Raw genomic sequence first — 12,042 nt, 5'->3', positions numbered from 1 at the left:
GAAAGGTATCCCTATCATTTTGCCTTATGAATTCCCTTGTGCTTGCAGAGATTCTCTTGCTTTCTTTTAATTTATGCAAAGTGCTGTTAAACAAATCACTACATATGAAGATAAGATAGTGTAATGCACTAATATATTTTTGTTGTGATTATGAAAATTACAGAAAGTAATGGTACAGCTAATATGTTTTAATTTTTTTAATTAAATAAAATTTGTAATTACAAATTGATATTCCCAATCCAATCTCTCTCATGATGATATTCCCCTGTGTTTGATACTAAAATGCTACACAGAATAATATGCTTAGCACTGCCCATATTCTATCTGCTGTGAGTTATATGATAATATTTTGATGCTATATAATAATATTTTGATTTAATATGCATCTTGAAGAACATGTAACAAAATGCACATCTAAAGCATGAAAAATTAGCAGCTGAAACCAGCAAGTAAAAAATATGTAACAGGTCTTACATCATAAATCTCTTATTGATCAACCCTAAAAAATGTTGCAGCTTTTTTCTTTAAAAAATGGAAATCACAATATTTAAGCAGGGATCCAAATCTCCCTCTCAGAGCACAACAGAGTCTCTGAAGTAGAAGGGTGGTCAACCTCTCAGGCCTGCTGAACATTTAACATTTGTTGCACTTAATGCTGTCCAGCCTCTCTGCTTTTCTAGATTGGAATGGCTGAAGCATAACTTCGTTGTTAGCAGATACTGGGCTAACAAGGAGTGTGAGTTCTCTCAGATATCCAACATTAACAATTGGATTTTTGTGCAGCATATCTGTTTTGCCTTCGTATTTTCCTGTAGACCTGGGGAAAAGTCTGCTTTTTCCCACTCTACCGTGAAACAGGGTACTGTGGGCAAGACATAAAAATTCAAATTATTTATTTTTGACCTCTTGTTGCAGATCTGAGGTTTTTTTAAGTTCCCTCACTCTAGTTTTTGTCAAATTAAAACACAGTGTGTGAAATTAAAATCTCTATGGCATTTTTTATGGGTTTTTCTTAAGGAAAACATGATCAATTTTCACCTTGGAAATTTGGAATCACTTCACAGAAGAAACGTAAAGGCCATAAAAATGGTCTTTGTAGAAGAAATAATACTTTTCTCCCGAGGACAATGGAACTATAATGCCAATAGATTTATTTTTCCATCTTAGTTTGAATTCTTAAATATGAGACTTACAGAAATACATGTAGAATTTCTGATATCAAAATTTCAATTTTTATCAGGTATTTTATACCTTCTGACCTAGTTATATTGGTACTCGGATGTCACTTTTGGAGCTTATATGTCAAACCTTGTTGCAACTAGCAGTTTACCAGTCTTGTTTTGACCTCAGCATCCTAATTGCCTATGGAAAACCTGATCTGGTAAAATAGATGGTGATATACTTACAATGTGTCACCTTGTAGGACTCAAATACAATTACAGAAAAACTGCAAGGTGAAAAGAGATTCACTTTTTTTCCTCCATTTAAACTCATTTTAAGAAGTTATATGTAAAAAGCATGATTTAAACAATGGTTTGGTGACTTGATAACTGTCCGAGCAGGTGTACAGCTCAAAATGTAAGTACTGTAAGGATGAGTAAGTATTTTGTTGGTCACACTTTAAGGAAACTGGTTCAGATTTGTGAGGGGGTTTTTGCCCAGCTGGATGTAAACATCGACCAAGTGACCTCATTTTATTACCTCTTCTGTCCTCATCTGCTATCTTCTTTAGGGAGAATTTAAATGCTGTAAAGTCCATCTGCAACACACTGTCTTCCTCTCCCAGTATTCTCATCTTCATCAGCTGCCCCCCTGCTTCCTTATGAAGAAGACCATGGATCTCACAATCTTCTGCATTTCTTGTCCCCATCACTGTACTCATATTCAAGTACCTTCTAAGTAAGTACCTTCTAAGTACCTTTTCATACTAGCTGTGGAGTCCTTAGTTGCAGCATAAGAGAGACTTCCAGGAAGTGTGGAGAAAGCATGAATGAAGGGGCAGTTTGGGAAAAGACTGGAGACAGAAGGGAGCGACGCTTGGTTTTCAGTGGGAGAAAGAAAGAGACTATTAATATCATCCTGATGGCATTCACTTCCACTGACTTAAACCAAACTACTATATTGGAGAAAAGAAAGGTTTTTACAATGCTGGGAAAAAATGTGAATTAATTTGTGGAATGTTTATTAGTCAGAAAAAAGAGGTAAAAGCCAACAATATGTTGGAAAAGTATAGATATGATTATTGAATAAAAATTTGAGGAAATTATCCTAGCACAATCCAAGAGACTAATGAGTCTGTATTAAGAAAACAGCACAGTGCAGGTCACCCTATTATAAAACAGGATATTACAAAAATGGAGAAGGTGCAGCTAAGGGCAAGCAGAGTGCCACAGCAACACAATGATCTTCATTATTTGGAAAGGTTAGAGAAACAAGAACCATAAGCTAGGGAAAATAATTAAAATTAAGATAAACCCTCAACAAAGTCTGCCAGAGTACTTGTATGCAATAGGTATAACAGCTTTGAAGACAATACCTACAAGAGGATATTTGAACTTCTATCACTACAAAGTAAGGGCACTGTCATTTAGATTTGTTGGTTTGGTCAAGGTGTAGTAAATAATATATGGAGTATAAGTAATGATAAAATGGTTTTAAGTGATTTAAAATATAGAGTAAATAAAAGAATGCCTGAACATTTTTATTACATTCTCTAATAGTGTTTTTAGAACCTATGTGGTCTTATATATCTGGTCAAACTCACAATTAAATTTGTCTTTAGGAGATGCCAAACAGCGAAACAGTAAATATTACATAAACATAGAGAAGAGTCAAGCAAGATGATGCTTGTGTAATTCAGCTCTTTACAAAATAGTAATATAATCCATTATTTTAATAATGTAGCAGACAATGGATTACTCAGAAACATTTCCTATGAAAATAGATTTATTTGTAAATATTCTGCAGTATGGAATTGACAACAAAAAAAATCATACCACATTGCTCCTTTACAAGGCATAAAAGCCTGTTTTATTCACTAAATGTACTGCCAGGGTCCGAGGTGGGATGGGGCCGTGACACAGCATGGACACGTCCAAAGACAAGGTAGAGGTGCAACTGGAATACTTTATTGAGGGGTGTAGGAGTTTTAGGAGTTTCGGGTGGGGAAAGGGCTAGAATATGGGGTGGAGCATGAGACAGACAAACGGGGGAACAAATCGGGGTAGAGACACAGTCAAAGGGGGAGGAACGTGGGAGGAACCGGGGAAGGAGAGGGCGAATGGTAACTGTCTCCTCTCTGCAGCTTCTTCAGCCTATGAGAGAGGGGAGTGGTGAAGCAGGGAGCAGGCAAACTGGTGGCATGCCCAGGCTGTGCGCTGTGTAGTGTGGATGCAATGCAATATACATATCTAAAACCACATAATAACAGTAAGGTCCATATAATAACTGTAAGGTCCATATAATAAAGTCCTGTCCATTGCTGTATGTTTTTCTCCACGCCTGGAACCTCTCCCATCCTGAATCTTGTTCCTTCACAATGTGCTGCTGGTTTCATGCATTAGAATTGGAACTTTTATGAATATGAAAACTTTCATGAGAATATTGATTACTCCAGATTATTGTCTACACCATTTAGAACAGCAATTGGTACTCACATAGCAGGCTTTTAACCTGTGCTTTTTAAACTCATCTACACTTTGGAGCAGTCTCCATTCAATGGTGAATATCCATGAAGGACATAAATATATAATGCTAGAAATAAAATGTTGGTCCAAAATAAAGTGTCAGTGCAAAGGACAAGGAGTATTCAAGAAGTTTCACCATTCTGTTTCAGCAAACAAGCTACATTCTCTGTACTTGCTGGAACCCTGATAATTAGTCTCATCTATCTGTAACATGACCAAGCTACAGGGACAGAGTATGACCTCTGGTGTGGAGAGAATATATTTAGATTGTTTTTGAATTTGTAAAATTTTACTAATATCATTAAACAAAAACTGTTTAGCTTATAAAACAAGTTTATAAAGAGTGAATGAAATAGCATTGTATTTAGAGAAAAACATTAGTTAGATTACCTCATCTATTTAGGTGTTTCTGCAACTACTGGCAGTGAAAAAAAAAAAAGATTAAGAAAAATCAGCTTTTCATTGTGTGTTTGGAAATTACGTACCAGAAGAGTGTAGAAGTAGATCTGAAAAAGAGGGAACTCGTGTTTGGGGAGAAAAAGTGATCACTTAAGAACCCATGGTGTGCATCTGAAAATCCCATTAGAGACTATCAATCTGCATTGGTCAGACAAAAATAATATGAAATGGGACTAATTAATACTGATGCTGTTAAGTGCATGGCAATACCTTCTAGTTCCTGATTTAGAGAGGAGAATACAATTGAGTGGAAATGATTTTGATACATTTACATTTGTGGCTATAAGTTAAATTCTATATAAAGAGTTCTAGCAACTACAGAGTAGTGACTAAGGGCCTTGATTCCCAGTCCAGAGTCTGGGATGATACTGCTGGTTCTGCAACTGATCTTTGTAGTGACCTTGACCAGATCAGTTCTCTTTGTAAATGTTTCATGTACTGAGTTTTGTTATATCTTGTTATATCAACATACCTATGTATGTTGATTGTAAGCCTTTAGAGTCTTCTGAAGAATGGCTTATTCACTGTGTTTGTACAGTCTGCAGCAGAATGAGCCTGTGATCTTCTCTAGGGAGAATTTAAATACCATAAAATCATGCAAGCAGCAGAAGAACCATGACACAGAAAGGGAGAAAATCAATGGGATTTGGGGATCAAAGAACTTTAAACTCAAGGACTTTCCAATATATAGTTTCCCAACAATGAAATAGCTCCTAATCTGATCCAAAATTTGATCTATTTGCTCAGCATGTTTCCATGTCCTTGAAAAAATTTATTTGTGACAGTTACATGTTTTTATAGATTTTTTTTCCAAACACTGAATGGTAGGTCTTTACTAAAAAATCTGATTTTCGTGGTTCCTAATTAAGGAATAAATAGTATTGTACTTAAAGAAAAGCAGTCTCATCTTCAGGTCTGTGAAGTCTGTACGTGGTTCAGAGGACTCTATCCTCAAGCATCAGCAAAAAGAAATGACGCATTAGTCCTCTTCCAGGCTAACTGGATGCTTCTTCACACGCTTTGTTCTCTTCATCGTTCTGTGCCACTGTAGCTACAGGGCTGCCCCTCCTGGGCAGGCTGCTTATTTTGCAGTACATCTCTCTCAATCCTGCATAGGCACTGCCATCCAAAATTCCCATGGGGTGTCACCCCAGCCTGGCAGAGCCACAGGCTGCAGCACAGGTGGCTTGGAAACTGAAATTAAACCATACCACTTCCAGAAAATTTAACTGCCGTAACGTATAAGGAGCTTTTTCTAAGGCAACATACCCCATTTCATTTTTTATTTTCTGTTTTTGGAGGGCTAGTGGTTGACAAGGAGAGTTGCATCTAGATTTACATTTACCACCTAATAAAGTATTTTCCTATGCACTATCATAAGAGTGTTCGGGGAAGCAAGCCAAATGGAATGAAAAACAGACTACAAGCAGTGTAATTGCAACAGGCTTTTCCCTGTATTTATAGCATCTTCTATTGACTCATCACTAAAGTGCAACAAAATATCATTTCGTTCTTGACTTATCAATAGAAGAGAAAAAGGGATTTATCTGGTTAAAAAATACTCTAGTATTTATCAGCCAGCAGCCACTTTTAAATTCTATACTGAGAATTATTTTAGTAGGCTGAATTTATCTCTGTGATTCAATACTAGAAGTAACCTAGGAGAGCCTAGAAGTGCTTAGGATATGTGAAAGAATAATTTTTGCATTAGTAGGTGCCAGGGTCTGAGGGGGATGGGGCCGTGACACAGCACAGATGGGTTTGGAGACAAGGTAGGGATGCAGATGGAATGCTTTATTGAGGTGTGCATGGGATTTTTTTATCAGTTTAGGCAGGGAAAAGGCCAGAACACGGGGTGGAGCATGAGACAGACAAATGGGGGAACAAATCAGGATAGGGACAAAAGGGGGCAAAAGGGGGAGGAATGTGGGAGGCACCGAGGAAGGAAAGGGCAAATGGTGGCTGTCTCCTCTCTTTAGCTTCTCCGGCCAATAAGAGAGGGGAGTGGGGAAGCAGTAAAGTGAGCATGCCTCGGCATGCCTGGGAGATACAAATTCTGGGGAAACATACAATGTGTATATATATAATAACTGTAAAGTCTGTATCATAAAGTACTTTCAATTGCTGTACATCTTTTTCCACTTCTGAAATCATTCCCATTCTGATTCCTGGTCCTTGACAAGTAGGTTTCAGGTGCTGATCAAATAGGTAGTCTACAAGCACTTTGTAAAGAAAAATGAAACCCTGCTGACTAAATGATCAGACATCATGCTCTTTCTGCTTGGCTAGTTAACATCCTATTTTCAGTGCATAAATTCTACATGGTACCCTTTAAAACACACTCAAAATTATGTAACATTCATTCTTCCATCTTTTTTCCATGTTTATGGACCAACTTGTTGATTATAAACAGAGTTTCTTCCAGCTGAAGTGAAACAGAATCAGTTTGGAAGAGTGAAAAACACAATGAGGTTCCAGTGGTTCATCTGAGAAGTACAACTCGCTGTGAGCATAACTCACAGAGGTGTATTCTGGGTTCTGCTGTCAGCATGAACCTGTAAGTTTTTCACACTCATTTTATAGCCCCATGTTTTGATGCTCAGACTTGGGGTTTTGTCATCTCATTAAGTTTCTTGTATGTGTGTCAGAGCCCATTTACACTTACAACAGGTAGCCCTTGTTTCTCTGAATTGCTAACTCAGCTGAACAAAAGCCAAACCACATAATCCTGTAGTCCTAAACCTCAAACAGATACACCATAGTATTTTCAAATGTACTGCTCTCATCTCATAAACAATGCTTTATGTCTTGCAATATCAAGGCTAAACAACAGTACGACCGTGAGCACAAGTGTCCAGACTCGGGCTGATAGCACCTCTGTTGGAAACGTGTTTTAAGCCTCATCGGGCAGCTAACTGAGTCCACACCTGACAATGTTTGTGTTTAAGATGTCATTCTCCACTTCTTGCACATTTGATGGAGAAACACAGTTAATTACTTTCCAAATAGTCTTTCTTTTGACTTTTTCTTTCCTTAGTAAAGGTTAATGGAAGATATTGATGTTAAGTCTCTGTCAAGTTAAAAATGTGATGATCATGAGATAGTTATGAAAAACGTAGTAAAAAAGTGAAATCCCAATGCAATAAACAATGAACAAAGCTGTGTAATCCAAAGAAAACGAATCGCAACTAAAAAAACCCAAACAAACAAAAAAACCCAAACCACTTCATGATTTTTTTCACCTGATATAGGTTTCTCACATGTATGTGAATTTGTCTTCAACCTCTGCAATTACATGATACTGGTTTACTCCAGTTTGCGGATCTAGATTAAGGACTTCCTAACTCTGTAGTAGCTAGGTTTTTCCTGTATAGAGAGATACTGTCCCAATTACATTGGATGTAAAGACTGAAGAGAGTAGCACTTCCAGGTGAAAAATGGCACACAGCCCCTTGCCCACTGAGTCTATTGGGTTAAATTTTCCTTTTCCTTCTGTTCTTTGCTTGTTTTGTTATCATTTGGTCTGATTAACTGAATGACATTGGATCAAAAAAAGTTCATCTGATTTTTTTATGGCATTTTTTAAGCAGAATATATATTAGTGATAGATTTCTGTTTGAATGAAAGGGAAAAAAGCTGTTACTATCTTACTGCACAAAGGAAAAGAAGTTATATATAGAATGTGCATGTTAATGACTAGGAGGTGTTGATTAGCATCATACTTTTATTTCACACAAAAATGTGTGAACCTTTCATAACAAAACTTGTAAGAAAGTAGAACTTGCCTCATTTATGCATTTGTTTATAAAAAGTGAAACAGTCAGCAGTTTGCATAAAGTCAAACTAACAGAACATCTTGTAGTGTTGCGGGACAGGGCAGGTGAGTTTGGGATCACACCCTTCTCCTCTTTCCCCTCACTCCAGCCCTGCCATCAGCCTGCCTGCCGGTCATTACAGTGTGTATTTTGCTACATTTGGAATAAGCAGATTGCTCAGGTCTCTCTACAGCCTGCTGGTGTACAGGTCGATGGCTTGGCAAATGGCCCTTATTCTCAGCAGCCAGCAAAAGCCTGAGCTGATCAACGGCTCTGGAACAGCCAGGGAGGAGAAGCATCAAAATAATGCAAGGAAATAACCATTGGGGTGCTGAGGAAAAAGGAATGCCAATCACATTCAGAAAGTATTTGACAGAGGTGGGCTTTTGAAATAGTTCTTTTTGTTGCATAAAATTGCTACCTCAGCTCTATTTTGTCTTCAGTTTGTGCCTGCCAGAGCTGAGTTTGTTTCTGTAACAGCAGGGGAAGGCTTTTCAGAGGCAAATCTCAGAGTCAGCTGGAGTAGCTGAGGAAAGGAATTCCTCTCCTTGAGCTTAAGTGGGCAACTGTGTCGGTAATGGGTATTTTAGATGAAATGTGTGGTTCTGCATGCTTGTTTATGCTGTGTTGAAGATCCTGTTATTGCTTTTGTTGGTGGATAATTTCATTTGACAACGTGCTGCAGATTCATCTTTATGTATGAATTTACAAGTACAGAGTGAGAAGCATAAAAAAATAATACAGAACTGCACATGCAGAGACACAGCACAAAAATTAGAACATTCAGTAGTTCAAAAATGCCAAGATAGACAATTTCAATCTTTTATATCACCTCTGTGCTTGTAAAGCTTTAGCTTTTGCTCATGATGATAAACATCAGGAAATCAAACTCACTAAAGAACAGAATAAATGTTGTTTCAAAAACTTGGTTGCATGAGAAAGCAGAATATACTGCTCACATTTTGCCAGTATTCCCGTGAATGTGTAACGTGTTGTCAACATCTGTATTTTCTGTTCTAACTTTTACTGTGTGGGTAAGGATTAAATTAAAGCCTGTCTCTGGTTCCTACCTATGCCTGGGCTAAGCTAGTGTTTGCATGAAAGGTGATGGGGCAGGGCGAGATGCTGCCACCCCCTAAATCCTTGATCGCACCCAACAAGTTTTAAGAGATATTGGTTACTTTGGTTTTATAAGTTGCTTTATGCTCTCTAGTTTTTGGAACACACTATAATTCTCAAGCACTTACCTGACACCTGAAGAAAAATGGCATAATGCAAACATATAAAGTTTTTTTTAATAGGTGCTGACATTTCTTTCCTGAAACATTTTCATGGATATGATAATATCATCTGAAGAAGGAGCAGAGCAAGATCCTACAGTGTTATTAGAACTTTTTTTCTTTTCTCTTTAGATTCTCAGATAAAATTTCTTCTGGTTCCTTGTCTTAACTAATTGGTCCTACTGACTTCATTAATCTTCAAATGCCACTTCTGATTTTTCCATCCCATGGTCACTGCTTGGTCTCAGCAATGTGGCTTTCCTTCTCCACTGGATTTTAGAGATTTCTTCTACTATTTGAAATTATTCAATCTGCTGTCTCTTCCCATCTGATTAATTTAACAACTATACCATCTCCTGAAAGGGGGAGGAGAGATATGCTAGTTCATATCAATAGAGCAACTGGGCATGTGGTTTTACGATAATTACTAGAAATCAACACATATTGGGATGTCATTGTTACACATTTCAGTAATCAATAAGATAATGTTATTAAAATATTTATTACCTGAAAGAACATAAAAGTTGAATTAAATTCTGAATGAATTACTACAGATTTCAACTAACATGCATCCACTTATCAACAAATAAAATTACATTAACTGGCCTGTCATAAATTATGTTACAGTGGAATTTAGAGTGGTTTCTTAAGTAACATAAACATGGGAAAACCAGAACAAGTCACCAGAACAAGTCTTGAGATAAGAATCTTTACAAATATCTGGAATTGCTTTTTCCTTCATAGATAAAACATGTTCTGCTTTCTTCCCATCTAAGCACGTATTTAAATAATCAAGATGGCAGAAATAAAATGGAGTTTTCCAGCAGAAGAAAATCCATGGAGGAATGATGTCCTGAAGTCAAATGGAAGGTACAACGAGTGGATGGAGAACTCTACTGCTGCCCCAGTACTCCAGCTTGTACCAAGGGAAGTCCTGCAATTAGTGGTCATATATAAATACCCAGAGATAGATCCAGCATCTATTGAATCTCATTAATTACCATGTGGCTCCACTGGATATGAAGTTTACCCACAGGTTATGAACTGTGGACTCAGGCATAATGGTGATATGGCAATAAAATACCCTTCCTTCACTAAAACACTTGGGTTATTCCTAACATCAGAAAATAAAAATAGGATGAAAAGGTATGTATGACATAAATATTTCAGTGCCTGCCCTATATTCTTGTATAATAAAGAACAACCCTGAAAAGTCCATAGATCTGGCTGCTGTGTGAAGTACAGATTTCCCCTCTACACTGTACTGGATCTAACTATTCAATGTACAGGAGAGAAGAAATATGACAAGGGAATCAACAGAAAGACCTTGAAAATCTTAATCTATTTTTCCTTTCTCAGTACGAGGCTTCTTTAAAGACAGGAAAGATGCTACTGAAATACAAAATGAACCATAAAGCTAGGTAGTGTTGCTTGATCTTGTTTTGACTCAGACCCATACAAAACAAGTTATTGTCAAGCTATTTTTATATTTATATATTTATATACACATTTATAGAGAGAGATAGTTATTAATGCTCACTATTAAAAAAGATATAATCGTAGTTTGATAGGGACTAAGGGGAAAAATGAGATAACACGACAATGTTTCTGTGGAAAGTATGAGTTGATATCTGTTAAAAAATTAAAAGTATATAAAACACTGCAGCACAACTTAATTTTTTTTGTCAGAGATTTGCTGTAAAAATGTGACAAATATATCGATGTTGCAGACTTTAGTAAATACCACCCACACTCAGTTGCCTGTACTAGGTATTCTAGATCTCAGACAGTTTGGAAGCCATAAAAACCTGCTGAAAAACTGATGATCACACAATTACTAGCACAAGTAGTATTAAAAAAATAAAAATTTACCTCTACTTTTTATTTTTCTTAAGCTTTGATATGACACAGGTGGAGAGAATCTAATGAGAATATTAGACTTTGATACAGCAACTTAAAAATGTTCTTAACCTTTACTAGTATTAGGTCCCTATTTTCTCACAGAAATATTATTACCATTTGATTTCCTCATTCTGATCTAAGGTACTTTTTATCATTTAGCCCCAGACTATGTCTATGCCAAGAGAGACAAACTTCACTTTGATATATTAGTTGACATATTAGTTTATTTGCCTACATACTCAAGCTTGTTTGCCTTCAGGGATCTTAAAAAATTTTACCTAAATAAAGAGTATTCACTGAAATTATTTACAGCCACACTGTGCTTTTGATCTATATGAATAGTTTCCGCAGATTTTACTGATGTTTCAGGCATAGAGTGTTAAATTGCACTGTAGCAATAAATGCATTCCCTTTCATTACTGCTTGACTACACAATGGAAAAAATTCTATTTCTTAAAAGTTTAAAGATTTTGTTCAGACTAGCAGTTTTGCCTTCCCCCTTCTCCTCTGCCTAATATTAATTCCTTGCTCTGATTTTTTACTTCTGATTTATTCAGTCTTCGATAGCTTCAAGTAGAAATGGTAAAACTTGCAATATAATATTTTAATTTATATTAGTACTAGTAGGATTGCCTGCCTTCTTCTTTGCTGATCCGGCCTTTATGCTGCTTAGAAGACATAGTGGAAAGGTTTTACATTTGACTAACATATACAGGCCTTTTTGAAACTAGAGCCCATTAATTTTTGTTGTTTTCTTCAATTTCAATGTATGAGTTTTTGTTTCTCTTGATTCTCAGAGATTTAACATTTACACATTAATAATTTTGTATTGCATTATATCTTAGATATTTATTTATAGTTAAAATGTATCTTTTAAGAAATATGCTGTAAATTACTGTT

The sequence above is a fragment of the Corapipo altera genome, unplaced genomic scaffold (genome assembly GCF_003945725.1).
Source record: "Corapipo altera isolate COAL_440 unplaced genomic scaffold, ASM394572v1 1, whole genome shotgun sequence".
Taxonomy (NCBI): Eukaryota; Metazoa; Chordata; class Aves; order Passeriformes; family Pipridae; genus Corapipo; species Corapipo altera.
Note: the sequence above shows the minus strand (reverse complement) of the source record.